We start from the raw sequence: 25,050 nt of genomic DNA, 5'->3' as shown, positions 1-25,050 counted from the left end.
TTTAGAGCAATAATCTGCAATAGAAGGTTCTCGATAGCGATACCGAAGGGGAACAGAAAGCATGGTGCGCGGCGAGCAAAGTGGATCGATCAGGTGGAAGACGATTTGTGGACCCTACGTAGACTGCGTGATTGTTGACGTGCAGCCATGGATCGAGCTGAATGGAGACCACTTTTATCTATTAAATAGGCCACTCCGGCCTTGGTCTGAATAAATAATAATAAATCGGAAGTGTCTATAATTTCACTTTGTGTGCGTAACACAGGCGTGTTACGTTATATTTTTATAAATCATGTCAAGGAATAATAAAAAAGATTTTACTAGATCCGTGAATCTAATAAATCGGGACTGCTTTGCGATTTGGGCGTAACTTATTTTGTAAACAAACATTGCATCATAGATTCCGGAGAATGCAAGCGTTTTAATCCCAAACTAATTCCCTTATCTGGTAAAGGAAAGCTTATTCTGTCGTCTCATGAAATGCTTGTTTTAGTGGGAATTCGCCTTCCAATCTTTGTTTACAAAATAAGTTACGCCCAAATCGCAAATCGGTCCCGAAATGTGTGATATTAATATGTGGCTGAAATTTACTTGCAACGTCATAAATTGGAAAAACCAAATTATGGAAATCTTGTTCACGAATCCCTACATTGATAATATTGGCTTATCTATGTGTGCCACTTCTGTACCGCCTATTACCATCCCTTTCCCACTATCCGCACTTGTACTCCTTCTCTTGAACGCCATCGGTATGATGGCCGGCTAGTGTCCGCGATAGTCCAGCACAAAACGAAAACAGAAATAATACACCTCTTGCTATCTACCTTTTCGCGCCCAACCGGTTTCTCTGCGATGGACGAGATGGAAGATCGAACACGTCGGGCTCGGACTCGCACTCCGTTCCATCAGCAGCTTCTCATCTCGAGGCACTTGACGTCTACCATCGCGCAAGGGTGGTTGTGGATTCCCTTCTCGGACACCCACGGGATTAGGTGCCTTCGATAGATCGTTGATCGAGTCTGAAGTTGGCGTGCGCAAGCTGCAGCGACGGTAGTTCATTTTGTTTCTTGGTGCCGCGAATCGAATGTGAAGTGAATTAATTACCTTTCCACCTACATACGAGATTGTACATGAAGGATTGAAAGTCACACCTCTTTTTTGGATGTTGGTATGATGCGAAACAAGTGATACACGGCTATTAAGAAAAGCGGTCTTGAATCTTTTCGGATTGTTCAGAAGGTGCAGCGTTTCCAGTAAACCGCGACCGAAAGTGATTTGTGTTGTTGATTATTTATGAAACATTTGACGAACCTATACTAATTAATTAGTGTATGTTCATAGTGTTATTATCAGGATTATTATTAAAATTGTCCATATTTGTGTAAAAGATTTTAACAAGGGGCAATTTGTTTGAGGTTCGAAAAGTGACATATGTCAAGTGTAAGTGTGGGCAGACAGACCAGTACCCAAGTGATTGTTAATTAATTTATAACATCAAAAATTAAGACGCTGGTGCGGATTCTAGCATGCGTACGACAAAGTGCGCGTGAGAGGTCATGATCGATTCTTAACAACCGATCGTTAGGTTAACAACGATTAAACCGTATGACACATAAGTGGCAGCAACACCGGAAGTGACACAAAAAGTGTGAACGTGAAATTGTCGGCAGTCAGGAGGAAGTTGCAGGTCTACTGGAGTAGGATAATAGTTCACACCAAAGGAAACAGGGGGCTCGTTTTGAGTGTGTGCGCCAAACGGTTCTTAAATAGGAGTTAATTCTCATAATTGTGATAAATAATCTGCTCCTGTACAAAAGATTTATTAACAACTTGGTTGGCTCGGATAGAGTCCGCCCTTCCCAACGCCTCACACTATCAGCACTTGCAGCAGCAGAAGAAACAGTTGTTAGAAGGAAAGTGTGATCTGCGACACCTAGGTCGATTCACCCGGGCCAGCTAACTAGTCACAGTGAGTACCCATCATATTTGCGTTTTCGCGTATAGTTAATTTATTGAATTTTAAAATCATCATGAAAACACTAACCAACGCCGGAGCGATCGGTTCGCACTTTCATTGTGAATTGAGGATGGTTTCATTTGGAGGTGGAATGGTAATTAGCCGTGGGAAAGTTTTCTATGGGTTTTACTTTGTATACTAAATTGAAGCAATTTATAGTTACTGCAAAGGTCAAAATCGAACCTGTCTGCACCGTCTCTGTATTATTTAAAGAAAAATGGAATTTTTACTACACGTCGATTCATTTTTGGTTATTATATTTATGAAATTTAAGTGTCAAGAAGTTTGTGTGCGACGAGAAGAGTTTTGTCATTTATATATCGGGGAATTATTCGATATATAACTGACAAAACTCTTCTCGTCGGAAATATTCAATGATATGCTTTCACGCTTAGCAATAACTCAAAAAACAGAGCTTCCAGAATAGAATTAATTTTGCCTTTATCGCACACCAAGGCGTAACAAAAAGGCTCTATGTTCACTCCAAAATCAATTTTATGATAGGTGGCCCAGAGTTTAGAAACTTATCTTTAAACGATTTGCTCGTAAGCCGCATTCGACGGGGAAACCTGTGCCAATGCTTGTTTTTGTAGTTTTGTAGAGATATTCATCACTGCATCTTTAACACTAGAATTCATTCGTTCAGAAAATCGTTGTAACTATATGTTCATATGGCTTGTACTTCAGATATCCAGGCAAATGAGATATTGTAAGATCTTCTTATTGCTCTGGAGTTTGAATCAAATTGTCTAATCAGTGGATTTCCTACTGATTTTTACAGTTTTCCCACCAATCTCTTAGCTGTCTCTTCTAGTTTCAGCATAATAAAATATTGTGCCTAGGGGTATGGAAATATTAAAATTACATATGAAAGACATCACCTGGAGCATGAGAACAGATTTTGAGCATTCCTACAGTGATTATTCGATGCTTGATGACCACCATCTAGTACAGGGTATATGAAGCTACAGAAAAAATAAAGCATGTTGTCTTCAGTGATCTTCTTAAATTCCATGAAAATTATACAGAAAACACATATGATAATAAACTATGATGTTCTAGGATCTCCGAATTGTCCTGGAGTTTGAATTCAATGGTCTACGGAATCAACTACGACTTTCATGATGTCTCCAGCCGCCTTATCTACCCAGTTATGTCTTTCGAGTACTTGTGCTCCAGTTATGTCTTAAATCCATGTTGTAAGATCGCCAAACTGTTCTGGAGTTGAAATCGAATGGTTTAAAGAATCAACGACGACTTCCGTGATTTGCCCTTATCAACGGTATCAACGCAATGTTGTCAATGTTTATCGAATATGCGCAATTATTTTGCAGCTGGTTTTCCATGTCCATAAATGATGCTAGAATTCAAGCTCGAACGATGTCAACAGCAAAGGTATCAACTTAATCGATTTTTTCAAACCTATGCCCAGCACTCATTTCCATATTTTAGGTGCTTCTGCTTTACCACATTATTCTGGAGCGGGTATAAATAGGTTCTCCAAATCAAAAAACTCTAATTATCGAAATTAAAAACCATGCAACGATATAAACCAAAAATATTTGTATGTGCATCTATGTATATACCTTATTATTCGTTATGTCCTGACATAACGTGCCACTAATTGTTCAAGAGGTCATCAGTGTCGATCCGAAAGAATTTTACGTTAAAAAGCAGTTGTAATTTCGGAATTAATTCCAGATAAAATTGAATGAAGATTTTTTGGAGAAGTTTCTTGAGAATTTTACGAAGGATTTTTTAAACAATTCCCTCTGAAATTTCCAGAGGTTTATTTTTTTTATTTTTCCGTCTATGAAAAATTGAATCCACCGTTAAAAAAGATGAACGATGGGACATGTTTTGAGAGAGACGTCTGTTTCTCTGTGATATATTAGTATAGCGACGCGATTAATCAAAGCTTTGTGGGACAATATTACGAGTACTCGTTGTTAAATAACACCTTTCGATTATATTTATAGCAGCACATTATAATTGCCCACCAGATTGCCAACCTTACGGCTTTTACTAACGATTTATAGTGAATAATCCACCAGCCTTTCATGGCATGAAAAAGCATCCACCACCAGAGCTAAGATTAGGAAAATATGCCGAGTTCATTTCGATCAAGACTTTTTATAGCTTATATAAGTGATTGTGCACATTTATTGTAAGCGTCCTTTTGGGGAAATCCATATTTATGAAACGAGCCCAAGCCCAAGTCCTAGTGTTAGGTGGGACGCTAAACAGCCCTGAAACGACGGCCCTCCGAAGAGACAGGAGGTTTGCCGCCTGGAAAACCAATAATTACGAACAATATAAGAGATAATGCAACGACATAGGCGACGAATAAAGGATCACGATTGGAAGCTTGGAGCATGGAATTGCAAGTCGCTAGGTTTCGCAGGTTGCGACAGGATGATCTACGATGAATTACATCCCCGGAACTTCGACGTCGTGGCGCTGCAGGAGATTTGCTGGACAGGACAGAAAGTGTGGAAAATCGGGCATCGAGCGGCTACCTTCTACCAAAGCTGTGGCACAACCAACGAGCTAGGAACCGGCTTCATAGTGCTGGGTAAGATGCGCCATCGTGTGATTGGGTGGCAGCCAACAGACAAAACTCGATTTTCCGGAGGAAAAAGCGTCAGCAGGAAGATCGAGAGCGTGAAGAGACGGAGCAACTGTACCGCGCTAATAACACACAAAAGGTGTATGAGAAGTTAAACGGTTCACGTAAGGGCCACGTGCCACAACCTGATATGTGTAAGGACATAAACGGGAACCCTCTTACGAACGAGCCTGAAGTGATCCAAAGGTGGCGGCAGCACTACGTAGAACACCTGAATGGCGATGTGGCAGACGAAGATGGCGGTATGGTGATTGACCTGGGAGAAGGCGCGCAGGACATAATTTTACCGGCTCCGCATCTCCAAGAAATCCAGGAAGAGATTGGCCAACTGAAGAACAACAAAGCCTCTGGGGTTGACCAACTACCAGGAGAGCTATTTAAACACGGTGGTGAGGTACTGGCTAGAGCGCTGCACTGGGTTACTAAGATTTGGGAGGAGGAAGTTTTGTCGCAGGAGTGGATGGAAGGTGTCGTGTGTCTCATCCACAAAAAGGGCGATAAGCTGGATTGTAGCAACTACCGCACAATCGCATTGCTGAACGCCGCCTACAAGGTACTCTCCCAAATTTAATGCCGTCGACTAGCACCAATTGCAAGGGAGTTTGTGGGGCAGTACCAGGCAGGTTTTATTTAGACGGGCTTGGTAGTCATATGGCTACTGCTTCTGCCTCATACGCAGGAGGTCGTGGGTTCAATCCCAGGTCCGTCCCATTATCCTACTTTGTATCTTTATCTATATTTCTCATGTTCTAGCAATCGCTAGAACTGGAAATGGACTTCCATACCCGTTTCCATTACTATCCTATACCTTTAACTTGACTATTCTATAGCAGTAGCTGCTAGAATTGGAAATGAACTAAGAGGCTCGTTTCCTACATCCAATTAGAAATTCCATCAGTTGCCTTCTCCTATCTATCACATTGGCAGCTCGTTAACCAAGACGGACCTCTGCCTCTCCAACCTAAACCAGAAATTCCAATAAATTCCGCATGAACTCGTGGCAAGTGCAGAGGTATATTCGGCTTGCAGTGGGCGAGTGATTGCATCATCATTTCCACCCCCTTCCCTACATTGACTTGCATTCTGACGTGGCAGGCGCCAGTATGACCTAACAAATGAGATCACCAGTACTTGTACATTGAAGATGTGTGCTAGTCCCAAGCTAACATCTGTTGGTTCCCTGTGCAAGAACAGCTGATCTGGTCATAATGGAGTAGCAACTACGAGCAGTCAATCAAGCTCAAGCTCATTCGCACTAAGTGATCAGCCCAATAAAGTTTGCCGTTTCACTCAAATCCCGACCATGACTCATATTACGAAAATTGGCGTTTATGCGCTCTAAAGCTTGATTATCAATGCTTTTTCGTACTGAAGATCAAAATTGTGAATTAAATTACGATCACACGAAAAGAATCTCGCGAATTAGGTTCAAATGGTCTTATAAACGCGAGGGTTCGAAATGTGAGTCATGTTCGGAATTTGAGTCAACACGGTATGATTCACAATATTTTCTTCTTTGTACGCTTGATACAGCTCTTGATTCATGCGTCTGGGCTACACACCATTTTCTAATATCCCACAGAGTATTGTAGCAGCACTTTTTGCTCGAAAATCCTGAAAACTTTATGGTCCACCACTTTTAACGCTTTATGTTCGTAAAAGGCTACTAGTAAAATCAGAGTTTATTCAGATCAAGTTCGGTTCCTTCTGTATGATGCGGTACCTAAGCTGGTTTCATAATTCATTGAAGACCCTATTCGCAGCAGCGAATCTTCTTTTCACTTCACGGGAGACGTCATTGTCAAAACCTCTCCATCAAGTACTACCTCAGCACTAACGCCATTAGTTTCCCCTCTATGTCTACAACTATGTACTTTGTCTTTGGTAAAGTTAATGATTAAGCCTATCCTCGCAATTTCCCTCTTCAGTGGGACAATAGCCTCCACTACTGCCCTGCGAACGATTCCATTGAGGTCGATGTCGTCCCCAAAGCCCAAAGGCATATGCGACCGATAGTCCTGTTCCTCTGCTCGCCAGATCTCATAATCGCCCCCTTGAGTGCAATGTTGAGCAATAATTTCTAATGTGTATCATCCTGCTTCAATCCATCCACGGTCTCAATCGCTTCGTCTGCAATCCGAATACTCGATTTTGGATCATCGAGCGTTGAACGAATAAGTCAAATCAGTGTCATCGGAAAACCATGTTTAGACATTATCTGCCACAGCTAATTTATTTTCACTGAGTCATATGCTGTTTTGAAATCAATGCGTCTGCAAGTTGTACTACCGGAATTAATCAAGGATCATCTGCAGGCTGCCTGGGATTCGCCGACGATGCACTCCTAAAGCGATCTCAGTATGTTAACCATAATACGAGACAGACAATTGTATGTCAACTTCAGAAGCATGATATTCTGTTTATTTATTTATTTTCAGACTAAGGCCGTAGTGGCCTGTGCTGCACATAAAAGACTTCTCCATTCAGCTCGGTCCATGGCTGCACTTCGCCAACCACGCAGTCTGCGGAGGGTCCGCAAATCGTCCTCCACCTGATCGATCCACCTTGCCCGCTGTGCACCTCGCCTTCTTGTTCTTGTCGGATCGTTGTCGAGAACCATTTTCACCGGATTACTGTCCGACATTCTGGCTACGTGCCCGGCCCACCGCAGTCTTCCGATTTTCGCGGTGTGAACGATGGATGGTTCTCCCAACAGCTGATGCAACTCGTGGTTCATTCGCCTCCTCCACGTACCGTCCACCATCTGCACCCCACCATAGATGGTACGCAACACTTTCCTTTCAAAAACTCCCAGTGCGCGTTGGTCCTCCACGAGCATCGTCCAGGTCTCGTGTCCGTAGAGAACTACCGGTCTTATAAGCGTTTTGTAGATAGTCAGTTTGGTACGGCGGCGAACTCTATTCGATCGGAGCGTCTTACGGAGTCAAAGTACGTACGATTTCCAGCCATTATGCGCCTCGAATTTCTCTGCTGGTGTCGTTATCGGCGGTCACCAGTGAGCCCAAGTACACAAATTCCTCTACCACCTCGATTTCGTCACCACCGATAGAAACTCGTGGTGGGTGGCTTACATTGACCTCTCTTGAGCCTCTTCCTATCATGTACTTTTCAGTCTGATGTAGGCTTCCTCCATCCTCTCAAAGTTACGTGCCATGATATCAATGTCGTCGGCGAAACCAAATAACTGGACGGACTTCGTGAAAATCGTACCACTCGTGTCAATCCCTGCCTTTCGTATTACTCCCTCCAAAGCGATGTTGAATAGCAGACACGAAAGACCATCACCTTGCCGTAACCCTCTACGCGTTTCGAAGGGACTCGAGAATGCCCCTGAAACTCGAACTACGCACATCACCCGATCCATCGTCGCCTTGATCAACCTTATCAGTTTATCCGGAAATCCGTTTTCGTGCATTAGCTGCCATAGCTGGTCCCGATCGATTGTATCATATGCGGCTTTGAAGTCGATAAATAGATGATGTGTGGGCACGTTGTATTCGCGGCATTTCTGCAATACCTGACGTATGGCGAACACCTGGTCTGTGGTAGAGCGTTCGCCCATAAATCCCGCCTGGTACTGCCCCACGAACTCTCTTGAAATTGGTGTTAGTCGGCGGCATAAAATTTGGGAGAGTACCTTGTAGGCGGCGTTCAGCAATGTGATTGCGCGGTAGTTGCTACAATCCAGCTTACCGCCCTTTTTGTAGATGGGACACACGACACCTTCCATCCACTCCTGCGGCAGAACCTCATCCTCCCAAACCTTGGTAATCACCCAGTGCAGCGCTCTAGCTAGTGCCTCACCACCGTGTTTAAACAGCTCTCCTGGTAGTTGGTCAACTCCAGGGGCTTTGTTGTTTTTCAGCCGGCCGATCTCCTCCTGGATCTCCTGAAGATTCGGAGCCGGAAGTCGCATGTCCTGCGCGCGTGCTCCTAGGTTCATTACCATACCGCCACCGTTGTCTGCCATATCGCCATTCAGGTGCTCTTCGTAGTGCTGCTGCCACCTTTGGATCACCTCACGCTCGTTTGTAAGAAGGTTCCCGTTTATGTCCTTACACATATCGGGCTGTGGCACGTGGCCCTTACGTGAACGGTTCAACATCTCATAGAACTTTCGTGCGTTATTAGCGCGGTACAGTTCCTCCGTCTCTTCACGGTCTCGATCTTCCTGCTGGCGCTTTTTCCTCCGGAAAATCGAGTTTTGTCTGTTCCGCGCCCGTTTGTATCGTGCCTCGTTCGCCCTCGTGCGGTGTTGCAGCAATCTCGCCCATGCTGCATTCTTCTCCTCAACTAACTGCTAACATTCGCCATCATACCAGTCGTTTCTCTGATCCGGAGCCACCGTGCCTAGTGCAGCGGTTGCGGTGCTTCCAATGGCGGATCGAATATCTCTCCAGCCATCTTCAAGAGATGCTGCGCCTAGCTGCTCTTCCGTTGGGAGTGCCACTTCCAGCTGCTGCGCGTAGTCTTGGGCTAGTCTACCATCTTGTAGCCGCCCAATGTTTAGCCGCGGCGGACGACTCCGACGCGTGTTGATCACCGTCGAGAGTTTTGAGCGCAGACATACTGCAACTAGGTAGTGGTCGGATTCAATATTCGCACTGCGGTAAGTGCGTACGTTCGTGATGTCGGAGAAGAATTTGCCGTCGATTAGAACGTGGTCGATTTGGTTTTCCGTTACTTGATTAGGTGATTTCCATGTGGCCTTGTGGATATTCTTGCGGGGAAGAAAGTGCTTCGGACTACCATTCCGCGGGAGGCTGCAAAGTTTATGCATCGTTGGCCGTTGTCGTTCGATACGGTATGCAGACTATCCGGTCCGATGACCGGTCTATACATTTCCTCCCTTCCTACCTGAGCGTTCATGTCACCGATGACGATTTTGACGTCCCGCAGTGGGCATCCATCGTATGTCTGCTCCAGCTGCGCATAGAACGCTTCTTTCTCGTCGTCGGATCTCCCTTCGTGTGGGCAGTGCACGTTGATGATGCTATAGTTGAAGAAACGGCCTTTTATCCTCAGCTTGCACATCCTTGCGTTGATTGGCTGCCATCCAATCATGCGTTGGCGCATCTTTCCCAGCACTATGAAGCCGGTTCCCAGCTCGTTGGTGGTGCCACAGCTTTGGTAGAAGGTAGCCGCTCGATGCCCGCTTTTCCACACTTTCTGTCCTGTCCAGCAGATTTCCTGCAGCGCTACGACATCGAAGTTGCGGGGATGTAATTCATCGTAGATTATCCTGTCGCAACCTGCGAAGGCTAGCAACTTGCAGTTCCATGTTCCAAGCTTCCAATCGTGATCCTTTATTCGTCGCCTAGGTCGTTGCCGATTGTATCGAGTCGTATTATCTTCTATGTCGTTCGTAATAGTTGTTTTTAAAGGCGGCTTATTGGGCCTGCGCAAACCTCCTGTCTCGTCGGAGGGCCGTCGTGTCAGGGCTGTTTAGCGTCCCATCTAACACCAGGACTTGGGCTTGTGCGCTTTGAGCGGCACACGGTCGCTTTGGCGGAGCCTACTTGCGGATTCATGCAGCTTTTTATAGAGGTTTAACAGGGCCCACTGTCAAACCCCACCACATCCTAGGCAGGCGCCACAACTCGCAGATGGCCTGGGGAGGGATCGTCAAGCCCTTGGACATAGTCCCTGCTGCCCCCTGCTGATCTTCTGTGACCTTTACTATAGATTGGGTATATGAGGCCGTGTCATGAGACTATGGTATTTGAAAACCAACAAATTTAAAGTTATGGATTGACGAGCATGTTTCGCGATCTCACCCCAACCAAAAATCTTTGGAATATTATGATTTGACATGTTTAAAAAGATAATCGTTACTTTGTGGCAGTGGAGGAGCCTTGAGTGACTCATGGAAACTAAACTTTAATTTTTATCTACTCAGCGACTGATTAGAATGGTATTGCCGTCTTTTTTTTCGAAGGAAATTTTATTCAATTCGAGACAATTCGGGACATTGTTTCATCGACTCTTTACGATGTAAACCTTTTTCTTCAATACAATTTCCTTAATCAGATAGAGGAAAGCTAATGTTGCCAGATACATACAGTGGTTTTATAGGGAAATGTTTGTTCACAAAATCAGATATGCCCAGATATGTGGGGAATTCACTTTTAACGAAAATTGGGTGAAATTTCCTAATAAAAAGGTGAAGGCAATACAATTTTGATCAGTCGCTGAGTAGATGAAAGATAGAAAGCAGATCTCTTTAGAGGTTATTTCCTGAGTGGTGTTCTACTTATAACATGCCTAAATAAACGTCCCTCTTTGGGTATTGAACCAAGTTTTTTTTCGTCTCATATTAACAACAATCATAACAGAAGTGATAATCAAATGAAAATAGATATTTGCACTGTTCTATTAGGTGTACTATGAGAATGGCGTTATATTTATTAAATGGACTTTGGTTGCACGTGGCGTTATATTCATGAAATGGACTAGCTACGACAGCCAAAAAGCGTTACAAAGCGTTGTATGACGTGTACAATTAGTGAGCATTTTTTTTGTTTGCTCAATCAATCCAAGTCAAATTGCGTCTCAAGCACGAATCTACGGTGAGCTGCTACTCATGCCAAGTCGTTTGTATTGTGGTCCCTTTCAATGTGAGAAACCAGTTTAATCCACCGCGTGGAAGTTTGAAACTTTAGATGTGACGAGACTGAACGACAAGAGACGACTCATGCAATGATCGTTGAGTCTGTCTTCTTCGAGCAGTTCGTTCGGGCTGAAAAAGTAATATTCATGGACAGGCGTTTGGTGTTTTTTTTTTTGCAATCGCAGACTTTCGATTCAAGAAATGTTGCTGTGTTTCGAAATTAATTACAATCAACATCGGGAGAAATGTGAGCATGGCTCCATGCATGCACTCATCAATATAATAAACTGACCTAATGTTCAGATTGCTGGTTGGAATGAAAATTATTCGGCAATATATCCGCACATCCGAATGATTAAGGGCAGATTAAAACGAGCATTGACAGCATCGCTTCCACACTTCTGGATGTTATTAAACATTCGAACAGCCACTTGCCATCCAATGAAAGTCGGTGAATGCGAGCCAAATTAGTTCTGAACAATGCGATAGCCTGTTGGGTCGTAAAACAATAAAAATTAAATGATATTTTCCAATAAAAGAGCAATAAAAAATAAAATATTGATACTGTTGCCCTCAACATGCAACAGATCCCAGATATCCATCGATCGTCCCTCCAGCGGGTCAGAATTTGCTTCTTTTCCCATAATTTATTTGCTGGAAACCTTTCATTTCTGCCCTCTCGTACGGACGGATTCCACCGGCAACGATAATGACGAACAAGAAGCGGCGAACCCGGCTTGCTACCATACTCGTTTAGTCCAATAAATGGTTAAATAAATCTCCCATCGGCGGCAAAGTTGTTCCCTCCAATAAAACACCTATGGACAATCGAGCTACGACAGCTTCTGGTGTGCGCTGCTCTTTGGTAGTCGCCGACGGTCGGTGGATGAAGCCGTTGACGAACTCATCTCGAACGGTTCGTCTCTACTCCACAGTGATCCACAATCAATTCGGTCGCTATTGATTAAGACATTTCCGCAGGAGGTCATAAATGGATTATATCTCTATGAAGGAGATCTCGAACCGTTTTTTTTTGCTGATGCGCATAAAGGTCATACCGGAGGAGAACCCACGATATTCGGTTTCAGTCAGCTGATGCCGAAACAGTGTCGGCGATCACCGGCCATCGATCAGCGTCAGTTTTCGTGACAGAAACACTTATTATCTGCCTATCAGAATGGTATCAATTTCGGGAATTGTTGCTAAGTGGTAAAACTACATGCCACGTTGGTGTTAATTAGGTGTTTATTGTGTGCGCGTCAGCTATTGCGGTTTGGTGAATGATTGCGTGGAAGCGAGGCGCCGTAGGAATTTTGGATATTTCGAAAATAAAAATGTGACTAATCGATTTAAATCTGAATGGATTTTGGAAAATTTGAATGAAACTTATCTTATGTTAGCTAGTGAGTAATTAGATGTTTCCATCCAAATTTGAGACAGATCCGATAAGTTGGGTGAGAGAAAACTTATATTATCACTTTGACTAACGTTTTGAGTTTTAAATAGTTTTATGACATGTCTAGCAGTAATTTAGGATATTTTTTTTATTCTAGTGTTGATAAATGCCAAGATCATTGTAGTTGAATAACCTTCGTCGTTCACATCATACAAAGAGATGTCAAAATTTTTTCATCCTTTCAGTTCCACTGAATGCTAGGGTTTTTGCCAATTTTAGATGACATTGGCAGGGACTCCTTGTCAGGGTAGACTAAATCCCACAACGAAGTTTGACTTAGCTTTGAACATTTGAACCATTGAATAAGCTGAGAATTAATTACTTCTTCTTTGAGCATATGTACATACTTACTGTTGCAGAAATGATCCCTTTTTGTGTCGAAAAAATATTTGTTGGAATGCGTAGTAGCGATCATTAAAAAAAACTTTACAAATTTGGAGATTAACTTTCACTTGTTTTCGTGCATAGGAGAAAGAGACACATTACTGGCGGATGCTGATAGGAAAATAATCAGGGTTTTAACGTTTTCGTTGCTTGTTTTTCGTTCAAGTTTCAATTATGAGGCTTTCTGAGATTCTCTTGGGAAAGTTCGAGCATCCAGTCAGTAATAAAGTTCGGAAAGCCATAGTTTCAGGATCAAGGTGGAGTATCAGGCAACTGAGTGTTAAAAATACGACTGCTTGCAGTGCGTGTGCTGTTCTGTTAGTACTTAGTAGTACTCACTACCACTGTGCTCGCCGATGAAGATGCCTGCGGTGCCCAAACTTTATCACGTTGGATTACTATATTTTATGACAAAAGCTGTCTTTATTGTGGAGGTAAATGATTGTAATGGAAAATACCCCGTTAATAAGTTCGGATACACTTTTAAAGTGCAATACAATAACGCAAATGTGACGTATCAACTGTCTTATGATATTTTTTTGGAAGTACTGTTTGTGTAAACTAACGCATCATGACCGGATTGTTTTTTTGTTTTCTTCGGTTTCGACATGTGATATTGAAGGCTGGCTGGAAGAGCGCCGGATTGAATACTTTGTTTATCAACGGTTTCGACTTGTGATGTCGAAACTGGAAGAGCATGAGATTGAATGCATTTATTTTCTTCGGTTTCAAAATGTCATGTCGAAAGCGCTCTGGAAGACCATTGCGATTAAGGAGATTAAATGCATTGTTTATCGACAGTTTCGACATGTGAAACTGGACGGTCTGGAAGAAAGTCGGATTGAATGTATTGTTCGTCTTCAGTTCCAACTTGTTATTTCGAAGGCATATTAAAAGATCGCCGGATTGAAGCAATTGTTTTTTTTTCGGTTTCGACCTGTCATGTCGAAGATACTCTGGAAGAGCGCCGGATTCAGTAGTTTTGAGTTGTTTTCGATTTTTCAATTCCAAAAGTACTTAATTTTATACCGCAATATTGTTTTACCCTGTGAATCAATATGGTCGAAACTTAGGTGTGTGTTTTTTTTTTCAAATATTTATTAAAGTGATTTCTTACGATTTTATAAGTTCATCACTAACTTGGGTGTGGTAAAATTCATGTTATATCTAAGCTCTAATCAAATTTCCAACAAAATTGATTGATATGCAAAAGTTACCATTTTGCATGAAAAACGACAAGTGGGCTTTTTATTATGCAGGTCATTGTACGAATACAAGGGAATTATGCAGCATTATAAAGCGCTCTAGAGTACAATCAGAGATACAACTTTAATAATAATTAAAACTTTAATAAAAAAAAACTCGAGTCGAGTCAAGTACGAGACACTGAGGACGACCTTACTGTTGAGGTCGAAATACGTATCTGTCAAGGTACAATTAAGTGGTGGAATTAAATGGGATTTTACAAACTCGTCTTATGACAAGTAAATTGTTTGGTTTTTTTTTTATATTGCTACCATTTTGTATATTTTCCATACTCACTACATCTTTCACTTCTCCACTCTTCCAATTGGGTCCTAAAATGAAGAACCGATATTCGATTTTCATTCAGGGAATGATTAAAGTAATCATTCTGAACGTTGCAGAATTTTCTAATTTTCTAATAAAAGGAAATCGTATACTGTCGCTTGTCCAGATAAATAAACTGGTCAATAATGAAACAATTGCTGAAAAGAAAACATTCTTGAATTTCATGAGAATCATCATTACCAAGGAAATATGATTCAATACGCGTTCTCCATGAAATTAAAAACTTTTGTTGGTTTGAAACATGAATATTACTTAAAGGTGTAAATAAAAAAGATTTAACTATTGTTTGAGAACAGATTAAAATGTCTAAATGTAAATTGAATGTTTTTTTTATAGTCACGATATACGAATGACCATATAGTTTTGTCGCAGACAAGAAAGCAGATCTACGAATCGTAAACAGCATTTGAGAGATAAGCTTGAATATATTTTTTGTTGTTGTGCTTGCGTAGTTGTGCTTTCAGATCATTTTATGTTTTTCAACAAAAGAAACTTTCATCAAACAGTGCATCGGTTGAAGAAATTACAATGCGATATTTCTAACAGATTGGTTATCGAGAAGGATATTCTCGGATTAGGCATTTATTTTTTCATAAGTGACCTGTTTGAAAAATTATAATATTTACACGTATTCAATAAGAAGATTCTAAGCTTCTTAGCGTATAAATATGAGTTATAACTATAATCAGAATAATACAGACATACTGAACTTCGTACAAAAAAAAAAGAAAAAAAAATCTGTCGATGGAAATTTCTCTTTTTTAATGGGTCATGAGTCGGTCTCCCTCTTCATCGGGCAAACTTGTTCGGCGGAATCGGGCTACTTGACTGTATTTATTATACATAGTCACGAAATTAAAAATAGGGAGCCTCACGATCTAGGGAAACTATTCCCATTTCCATCTTACTGAACATAGTTACCTACTGATTCGTCATACAAACACTAACCAGATATGCATCACACGAGCATGGAGCAGCATGGTTGGCCATGGTGTTTGTATGGCAAATCAATAACTTTTTAATTTTAGAAAATTGTATCTCTGGAACGATTTGCCCGACATGTCTAATTTTTAAGTTTGTTCGAACTTTGGATAAATACAGTCGCCTCTCCACATCTCGATATTGAAGGGACCATCGAGATAGGGAGAGATCGAGCAAATGGAGGAAAATTGAACTGGGTACGAGATTCAAAAATGCTCGTTACTATGAAAAACGACAACAACAAAAAAAGTCATTTCCGGTTGTTGATGTGTTTGTTGAAGCCCAAAGATAGTCTAGTAGCCTAAAAATTTGAACATATCGACATAAGGAGAGTAAATCCTGAACAAAATATGACCAGAACCCATCGAGATAGAGAGATATCGAGATAGGGAGGATATCGAGATATAAAAAGCCCAAATGTATGTAGATTGAAGGGACTGAGGAAACCATCGACATAGGGAGATATATCAAGATATAGAACATCGAGATGTAGAGAGTCGACTGTAAAATAAAAACTAAAAAAAAAACAAAGAGTCGTCAAACCCTCTCGCTACAATTTATTTTTGTATTTCACGAAAATGTAAACATCCACTTTGATGCACAGTAAAATTATGGCTCGCCAGTTGTCGCACACAGTCAGATCCCGATTTGCGAAACCTTTACTAAGACGCACTGCATCCAGTCTCGGATTTTGCAGGATAGTTGATGCGCAACATTTACGCAGATAGCTTGGGGTCAACTTTAAACATCTCTGCCTTTATGCGATCAACCCTTGAAGCCTTGTTGAATTTCACGCTTTGAATTTAACTTAACTAACTTTTCGCAGCCCTCACGCTTTGAATGGCTGCTTTAATCTTCTGTAATGATGAGGCTTCGGATTTGACACGGGCAATGCGTCGCACTCTCGAACCTTGGAGAAGTTGGTTTGGTGAGTAACTAAGTGTGGAGTTTATTCTGTTAAAAGGCAAGCGGAAATCTACAGGAAAACCTTTTACCTTTAGAGGTGAGCCAGCCTAGGGTTGCAAACTCAATAATAATAACTTTTTGGTTCACTACATGTGACTGTCAACCAATTGCCCCGACTATTTTGATTATTATCGATTTGACTGTCACTTGTGGCTCGCTTCAAGCCTACTTTGATAGTTCCAAAGCTATTGAATATCTGCTTATATAGTAAACGGCAAATTCTATTTCACTGTCACACACTGACCTGTCGCGTCTTTCGCTATTCATTAATTGCTCCACCAAGCGTCGTAACATATTATAGAGGATACGAATAACTTCCTACTCTAGAGCGTTTAACTTCTTACTCGAAAACCTTTGACGAGACTGTAATCCACTCTTTCCACTGACTGCGCAGCCCAACCAGGTTGTTCTCGCTTGGTTTGATAAAGGCATTCTTGATGGCCATCAGCGATGCCAAACTGCTTCAACATCGATTCCGTAGATTCACTCAAAAATTTTGGCTGGCCCTATTTTGGCGCTCGACGCATAGAAACATTTTTAGTTACTTGCCTTGTTAGATCCGAACTTTCATGGAAAACTAAAAAAAAAAAAGAGGTTCATAGGTTAAATGCGGTTTTCCACACTCGCTATCAGTGTTGTGAAATGTCATTTGCATTCGTTTGTATAATTTTCCCAGAACTTTTTTCAGAAGGTAGCTATCAATTCATGTTGTATGACGAACTTATAGCGGTTAAATGGGCCTACAACTTTGTCTAACGAGACTTTGCTGTAAATATGTAATCTGGGGCGTGGGAGGCAAAATGTCATTCAAATGACATTATGTTAAATGACACGTGACATTTTGGAGAGTTTTCACTCTCCAGCCTTTGATGTTATACTTAGAGCAATGTACCCTTGGACAAAAATATAACCCTACTCAAGCGTTATGAGTACATTCAAAATTATGGAAGAAATTTTGCTTCTAAAGAAAGGTATGAACAAATTAGTCAAATGACATGCAGATGACATTTTACAAGCCTGCTCGCTATACATATTTTTAACAGTAACTGTTTCCAACGCTAAGACTACCATGTTCGCACTTTTTTTTTAACTCCATTGAAAATTTCAATATATAATCAGATTAATTTTATGGATTGCACAGTTAAAAAAAATCTGGATCCTTTCTATTGATTGCACCTGTTGTAGAGAATCCAGATGGATTATTTCACTGATAGTTTAGTTTCCTCAAATTCATGCAGCTCTTTTTTCAGTTTAGGTTTAGGCTTATAAATTAGCACTGGCGGTGCCATAGTTGTGGTAATATTACTTCACCAAAAATTTTGACGTAATTAGTTCATTCACAATTGGCATCCGGACTATAAGGTTCAGTACAGAAGTAAAATAAAACCCTATTTTGACACTGATATTAGGATAGCAAACCAAGAAAACCGCTAAAAAAATCGTGATTACAATCCATGCATTACCATATTTCTAATTGGTTGAGGAGCTCTTCCAGAAATTCTTCGAAAAAAATTCTTGGGATATTTATCCTGTTGTTATTCCATAAATTTATTTAGAAATTCATTGGAAAGTCTTAATTCTATGGGAAATATCTCCAGGAATTATTTCGGTGAGTCATCCAAAAATTTCATTTTGTTTAAGGAATTTCTTCGGAAGTCCTCTAGGTATTTCATTAAAAATTATTCCAAGAATTAATTTTCAAATTCCAATAGGACTACGTTTACAAAGTTCTTCACAAATTAATTCAGAAATTTCTTCGGAAACTCTTAAAGGAGTTTCTTTCGAATTTCAAAAACTTCCCACAAATTCCTTCGGAAATAGAAAAGTTCCGTAAGGAATTCTTCCGGAAATTCCTTAACAAATTCTACTAAGGATTCGTAATGGATTCCTCCAAAAATTCCTCTAGTAATGTTTTGAGAAATTCCTAGAGGAATTCATTCAGAAATATTTTCATTAATTTCTAAGGAAATCACCTCATCGAAAATAACATTTCTTCGGAAATTTATCCAATACTTCATTTTGAACTTCCTCCAGAAAATTATGGGACGAAACTCTAGTAACATCTAAACGAATTGCAAAAGGAATTTTTAAAGGAATTTTTGATGGATTTTGTAAAAGAATCTTCAGCATTCTTAAATTTATTTGGACATTCATGCAAGAGTTCTTTCGGAATTCCGTCCAGGGATTTCTTTGAAAAATACTCAGGAAATTACTCCAAAAATAAATCCAGACTTTTTTTAGAAGATTTCTCTAGTTCTAATAATTATTTTGCAATTTCCCTTAGAACTTACTTCAGAACTGCCTCCAGCATTTTTTGGAAAACCATAGGGAATTTTATGTGGCTTGCCTAGAATTTTCAGAGGATTTTTCGTAGAAACTTTCGAAGAAACTTCTGGTGAAATTTGCAAAGGTATACCTGGAGGAATGTCCAAAGAAATTACTTTTACGGATTTTTGGAGGAACTTATAAAAGATTCTTTGAAATATTTTCCGAAGGAAAACCCAAGCGGATTTTTAAAAAGTATTCCTAAAGGAATTTCTGAGAGACTTGCCAAAGGAGTTTCCGAAGAAGTCTGTGAAAGAATTCCTTAAGGAGCTTCCGGATGAATGCCTGAAGTGTTTTTCGAAGGAATTTACGATGAAATGTCTTAAGGAATTGCCTAAAAAAAGCATAGATTTCTCCACAAGTCCCTTCAAAAAATTCCACCAAGAATTCTTTTGGAAGTTGCCCCGGGATTTATAAAAGTAGGCGAATTATCATTTAGAACAATTTTGGCATGAATAAACGAATTTGAGGGAGAATATTTAATTTGGTGAGTCGCGTGCCCCAGTTGAACTACGCCAGTATAAATTAGTTAGCTCTGGATTATCATGGAGGAAAGTTGAAGTATAGCTAAGACGAATTTAATGTGTCAATGTTATATGTTCATGCCTGTAAATATATATGGTGTTTTAAGCAATGAGGAATAAGTAATAACGTGTTTGATAAATGTGCTAGTTGTGTTATGAATTGTGCAGTCAAGAACTGGGTTTGTTTGAGCTCCTAAAATCAATCACTTTTATGGAAGTGCACTCTATTTCTCTCTATGTTGAAGAGGGTCGTGTAACCCAACATAATGGTCCTTCGAGCCGGATTACTGGAGTACTGTGCCGTTCGAAGGACCAAATATTGGGTAGCCGGCCTACCTCCTCTAACTGGTTAAGGGTGATTCCTAAATTCCACAAAGATTGCACACACGGCTGTTTAAACTTAGCCCCAGGATTAGAACACAAGACTGTCCTTCAAGAATTTAAATAGGATGTTCGATTTCACTGAATAAATTGGGCGCAAGGCTAATTGCAACCAGCTTCATGGATGATACACAGGAATTATTTTCAATGTGATTCTGTACTGGACGTTAGGCTGTGTTTAGCTCGGAGAGGGAAGTGAGGGAAGAGTATCAGCGTAGAAGATACTGTTTTTTTTTTTGAAAATAATCCTCTTCGGACAAAGACACCAACACAGAAGAAATTTGTTCTATTTAAATTGTAAGGAAAATTGCCCACCGCTCCCTTTTAACAATCCACTTCTAAGTTTGGAAGATAATATATTTGTATTTAAATATCTTTCTAAAATGCGTTTATCCTTACGTTGAAGAAATCTAATCATCTCATTGGTCAAAGAGATTGGAATGTTTTTGAATTGATTTGGTCATCATACGTCATTTTTTCTATGGATAAATCCAATTTGAGATTTTTGTGTGTATGGTCTATTTTTTCACCTATGCGGTATATATTCATAGTTGGAATTAAATTAAGCCGATAGATTTTTTTTTTCAAAAATGTCCCCACGTAAGTAAGTGTGTTCCGTAAGTCTACGGAAATATCCGTAGATCTGGCATCGCTGATGCCCATCCGCTGCTGTTCTACGCTGTCACCTTCCGGAGTACCCGCTGCCCCGAGTTTCAAGTTCTTCACTGCTGGTTCTTCTAGTCGGCGTGTGTTGTACCGCCATCCGAGTCTCTTCTCTTGCCGCTGAATCCAGGCAATGCGTAATCGGACCTCGCCAATTAGAAGGTGTTGGTCAGATGCGATGTCAGCGCTGCGTTTATTCCAGACATCAAGAATAATTTTGATTTTCAGAATATCCATCACGAAAGACCAAAGTGACTTTGGACACTGGTCGATGTGGAAAGATCTTCTATAATCACCATGTCGTTATTACCACAGACTCGGGCCAACCTTGAGTCCTGCCAAAATGTGGTGTGAACTTCTTTGAATTATAAGAAAGGGTAGGCCGGGTGGTTCCAAGGGTCTCGCTAATTTTCCATTTTCCTCACAAAAGAAGTTCAAAATCATTGATTTTACGACATTTATCAAGGTGTATCTCAAAATCTGTACGTGTTAGAGCAAATCTCAAGTAAGATTCGGATTCAGCAAACCAAAATATACTAGGGACACATTGTTTGGTATTGATGATGATACTATCATCTATTGTAGCAAGGCACCTGCCGATAGCACTGGCCATATCTGACAAACGATTTGATCACGATTATATTATTGTTTGTAGTTCATCAAACTCCTGTATGAAGGGCCAAAAATGGGTAGGGTGGGAATCTCCAGAAGGAAGTTCGTACATACAATAATATTATCTAGCCCTCGTTTCCTAGATTGACCCAATAGATGGGGAGAAGAGCCCGCCCTTTATCCACGAGATGTTAACAACAACCTGAATATATCTTGATTCCTCATTATAGCTCAAAAAGAATCCTACATTTTAACAGAGAGCAATGATTGATTTTTGAATACACCTGTAGCTTTTTGCCTTTCGCGTATACTAAGTATACGTAAAGGCTATAGGATTTTTTTGTCAATATTGGTAAAATTTTAATATTTGTCATTAATAGATCGTAGTTTAACATATCAAAATTCCGAATAGCACAAATTCTGAAAGCTAGTTGTCATCATATCTGAAACCTTTTTTTTTAATTTTAATTTCCTAGATAGATTAGAATTATTTGAAAGTTGTGGAGGAAACAAACAAAATAACTATTGTGTGTATCTCTATCCGATCCGGGTCACAGACATAATCCAATTTATAATCACAATTGATCTTGCTCTTGAGAAGTAGCTAGTAGAAAAGAATATATACCTACATTGAATATTATATACAAACAAACCACGAACAGATAGAGGATATTGGAAGAATAGATTCGAATGTTAATGTTAAATTGTCACCAAATTTTCATCATATTGGTATCGTCCTTAATCGAGTAGAAAAATACTGTACGGTACATCATGGAGCGACTACCTTGCCGCGGTGGAAGCTCCGAATTCAATCCGCGGTGCATCAACAACCGAATCTACAGTAACTAATTGTTTTAACATCACACATACTTCTCAACAACGGTATTTCAGATAAGTGCGGCTCGATATCATAGACTAGTCATATCAGAGATACCCATATTTTAACCCACGAAGATTGAACGGATTAAATATTAGCAATTAGGGTCGTACACAATTACGATAGTGTATAAAACCCAATCTGGGTTGTGAGTTGTCATTGTCCAATCACAATAACAAGCATTATCAACGACTTACAGAATTACTATTTCAAAATTTAGCCCAATAATATTTGACTCCTATACATTCAGACTTTTTATTTGATTCATACATTCAGACAAAAAATGGCCGATCATCGAAGTAGAATTACTCTCACAATCCGTACAACAAGGGGCAGGTATTTCGATCTATGGTCTAATTGCCGTCATATGCGCTAGAAGCAATGAAAGCAACGTCCATTTGCTGTAATTTCATTTTAGTATTACATTTCTCCTGAACCTATGTTTTGAACCTCTGAGTTATAGCAAAAAAGTGTCTCTTTCATTGGTTTCTGAAACTATGACGGAAATTAAAACGCAGCGTAAAATACCTGCCGTATCCCTATCAATCAAATCTTGAAAATCGTGCGCAGTTTTTATATAATAATAATGAAGCGCTATACAGCTCCCCAATACTAAAATCGGGTCCAAAAAACACGTCGCAAAAACATTGTAGTTCCCGAGCCGAATACTGCTGGACATGGTAAAAACGATAAGGAAAAAAAATCAGAAGGGTTGTGTACAAGACACGACCGCTCGACGTAAACTACGTAAAACCTCTTAGTGCAATGAGAATCGTAATATCATATGAACATTAGGTTGAATACATGACACAATAGCGAATTTCAACCAAAAATTATTTTCAACTGTTTTCAGAACAAACATTTTTCTCAATCACCACCGACGACCATACAGATGCTAGTGGGACCACTACCGGCGCAGCCATCGTCTCAAGTCAATTTAAAAAGCTGCTCTCACGCGCGCGTTTGCGGTTTTGCTTGAAATCATCGTGCGGTTGTCATCAGCATCGGCAGTGTTCAATAGAATTTGTTTAAATTTTTAGTAGAACAGGTTTGTCGACAGCGAGTTAAAATGAGGAGAAAATTGCATTTACACAATTCTGCTGTCACCGACGACAGCCACTTAATGATTTTCCGCTTATTTGCTACATACGTCATCTTTGTGAATAATTTCCTGCAACAACTACCCGTCGACGGGTAGACAAGACACGTCGACGACAGGACACGACTATGCACAGGAAAAATGAAGCGGTGAGCCAAAAGGTGCGTGCGTTACATCAATCTGATGTCCGTGTTGGGGATGCATGAACGGTTAGTTCTGAAATTTTGACCAAGCGCGAAAGAATTAAAATTTTCAATATTCCAACGTTGATAATCAATAGTTTTGATACAATTAACGTATTGGTGGAAAGTTTCCGAAACTATTGATAATAATAATATCTCGAAAATGTATCGAAAGATATAGTCGCTATTAACTTTTGAAATCTTACATGATTTCGTGACGGCTCCCAATTTGGAAATTTTCATTTGGCACCCTGTATCCGAGGCTTCCCCTTAGACGTAGTTTACGTCAAAATGCTGGCAAATTAATTATTTTGTGTAAAATGGTGATTCTGAAAAATCATAATCTTGATAGAAAAATTCACTTGGCCATAACTGACGCCATCCATTCGAATACATATTTGCAGCACCTACGATGCTGCTGAAATAACAAAACCGAATAAGGATCTTGAAAGAATTTCACTGCCACTGAAGCCATCTCCCTCCGATGTGCGCTCGTGATTCTGCTACGGACGGCAGGCAACTTTATGGCGTCGCCAAGCGGTTAATTTTCACTTTGAATAAAATTCGCCTCGCCTCAATCTTCCTTTGTGTAGAATGGTGGCCCTGAGAAGAACCGATTAATTCCAAATATGTCGACGACGACCACATGATCCACGACACGAGCTGGAATTCGCTCGGCAACTCTGCCGATGACAGAACCGCTCTCCACGACATCTCGAATGAAATGGCTCGCGCGCGCGGTAAAGCAACTTTCTTTTAATCAATGAAGAAGGCGCATTAGTCCCGCCTCTATGTTGTCCGGTATGAATGAAAATGTTGTGTAAACGTCACAAACCCCCCAAAGGGGCGTAGCTACAGGATCAACTTTATTGATTACAAGAAAGCAGCTCTTTCGCGCGCGAGCCATTTCGTTTGAGATGTGCGAAGAGCAGACCGTGGTACCACCTTTGGCATCGGCGGAGCACCTACCGGAAATTTTATTCCCGGCGATGGTGTGGGTCGCGTGGTCGTCGTCATTAACATTAGCAGCGCTCAGTTTAAATTTTCTTGTATGAAGTAGGGGGAATGACGGCTTTGGCAGGTTTTGTTCTATTGTCAGGGGGTTTTTGTTGGCCAAATTTTATGAAATTTGGCCACAATATTTTTTGATATGCAAAGAATGTTTTGGCCAAATTTGAGCATAATTAGTTACAGAAAACCCACTGACAATAATAGAACAAAACCTGCCAAAGCCGTAATTTCCCCTACTAACGATTGGCTACCATCAATGAAAGTAGCTTTTATGTCACAACATGAGGCGAGATGAATTTTGATCAAAGTAAAACTTAATTGCTTGGCGATGGCAGATTGTTTTCCGTCGGTAGTAGAATCACGAGAGCACGATTCAGAGAACGACTTATAATTTTGGTAGGTAGTCATCCATGCGAAAACATTTTGCAGCTTCTCCGTTTGACGCGCGCTCGTGATTCTACATACATACAGAAAACATACGATGATTCAACTCATCCATGAGTTTTTAGGTGCTGAAATGTCACGCGCGCGCGGGAGAGCAGTTTTCTTATAATCAATAAAGATGACCCATTAGTCCCGCCTCTTTGTTGCCGGTATAGCTGCAAATATTGTGTAACCGTCACACACCCCAAAGGGGCGTGGCTACAGGCTCAACTTTATTGATTACAAGAAAGCAGCTCTTCCACGCGCGCGAGCCATTTCGTTCGAGAAGTCGCGGAGAG

The 25,050-nt window shown here is 40.6% G+C and overlaps 1 protein-coding gene across 1 annotated transcript in view; it reads left to right on the top strand.

Moving 5' to 3' along the window:
• Positions 1 to 926: 926 nt before the first annotated feature.
• LOC134223948 (T-related protein) overlaps positions 927 to 25,050 on the top strand; it is a 49,706-nt gene continuing 25,582 nt past the window's right edge. Inside the window, exon 1 of the mRNA XM_062703173.1 lies at positions 927 to 1,969. The gene's annotated coding sequence lies outside the window, so the exon portion shown is untranslated. The remainder of the gene's footprint in view (positions 1,970 to 25,050) is intronic.

The sequence above is a fragment of the Armigeres subalbatus genome, chromosome 3, assembly GCF_024139115.2.
Source record: "Armigeres subalbatus isolate Guangzhou_Male chromosome 3, GZ_Asu_2, whole genome shotgun sequence".
NCBI classification, from domain to species: domain Eukaryota; kingdom Metazoa; phylum Arthropoda; class Insecta; order Diptera; family Culicidae; genus Armigeres; species Armigeres subalbatus.
This window is presented reverse-complemented; position numbering and strand designations above follow the sequence as displayed.